We start from the raw sequence: 1,389 nt of genomic DNA, 5'->3' as shown, positions 1-1,389 counted from the left end.
ATTTTCAGAAGGCTATTCATATCGTTCCTCACGAGTGACTATAAATCAAATTGCCTGCATACGGAGTGTCGTCTCAGTTGTGTAACTGATTTCGTAATTTCCTCTCAGAGAGATCACAGTTCGTAATGACAGACGTTAAATTATCGAGTAGAACAGAAGTTATATCTGGCGTTCCGCAATGTCCTCTTTGCTCCGTCCATCATGGGTTACTTTTGCTGCCGAGGTAGTAGAACCTATTAATTTCGTGTTCTTCGTGATCCCCAATAATGATGTTAGTTTTCTCGCTGTGGTCATTTCTGCTACTTCTCATTACTTTTGCGTTTCTTCTGTTTGCTCTCAGTCAATATTCTGTACTCATTGGAAGTTTGTTCCATTCTACACATCCTGTAACTCTTCTTCACTTTCAGAGAGGATAGCAATGTCATCAGCGAATCTTAACATAGATATCCTTTCGCCTTGAATATTAACCCCACCCTTGAACCTCTCTTTTATTTCCGTCGTTTCTTCTTCGATTTCCAGATTCAACAGCAGGGGTGAAAGGCTACATCCGTGTCTTACACTATTTTTAATCCGAGCACTTCATTCTTAGTCTTACGGACTTACTGATGCTTCTTCGTTCTCGTACATATTGTATATCACCCTTCTTCCCCTATAACTTACACCTTTATTGGCGGTAAATTTCGATACATTCTCTAAACACTTCGGATATGCCTTGATGCAGACAGTTTCATTTGTTGTTTCCACACGAGTTTCAGCAAAATCGTTTTCATCATCAGCTGCTGTTATTCTCTTATCTTTTGTAAACATTTCACAATATTATTACATACTTTGTTTCCATGTACAGCATGTAATGTGCTGTTCCCGACTCACATAGAAAAAAAAGCACTCCGTCTTCAGCCCACAAGATGAGGATGCGGATAGGAGGGGCGTGTGGTCAGCACACCGCTCTCCCGGTCGTTGGGATGGTTTTGTTTGACCGGAGCCGCTACTATTCGGTCGAGTAGCTCCTCAATTGGCATCACGAGGCTGAGTGCCCCCCGAAAAATGGCAACAGCGCATGGCGGCCCGGATGGTCACCCACCCAAGTGCCGACCACGCCCGACAGCGCTTAACTTCGGTGATAAGATGGGAACCGGTGTTTCCACTGCGGCAAGGCCGTTGCCTCGACTCACACAGAGATGGTTATAAAAACTTCATCATTGAGCGCAGAAAGACAGCTTATCAATCCAACTGTGAGTTTGGATTACAGTTGGTCTGGCAATCTTAATCTGCAAACCGAGTCCCCAGTAAACGGCAGTGATGTCCACTATTTCTGCAGGCATAGGCTAACCAGGAGAAGAGCTGAAGGCTACAATGACTGGCACTAATACGGATATGAGTCCTAGAACT

The 1,389-nt window shown here is 44.1% G+C and overlaps 1 pseudogene; it reads right to left on the bottom strand.

Annotated features, from left to right (window-relative positions):
• Positions 1–1,045: 1,045 nt before the first annotated feature.
• LOC126285699 (5S ribosomal RNA) lies at positions 1,046–1,163 on the bottom strand (annotated as a pseudogene).
• Positions 1,164–1,389: the final 226 nt, after the last annotated feature.

Source organism: Schistocerca gregaria, chromosome 8 (assembly GCF_023897955.1).
Source record: "Schistocerca gregaria isolate iqSchGreg1 chromosome 8, iqSchGreg1.2, whole genome shotgun sequence".
Lineage (NCBI taxonomy): Eukaryota > Metazoa > Arthropoda > Insecta > Orthoptera > Acrididae > Schistocerca > Schistocerca gregaria.
Note: the sequence above shows the minus strand (reverse complement) of the source record. Positions and strands in the feature narration are given on the sequence as shown.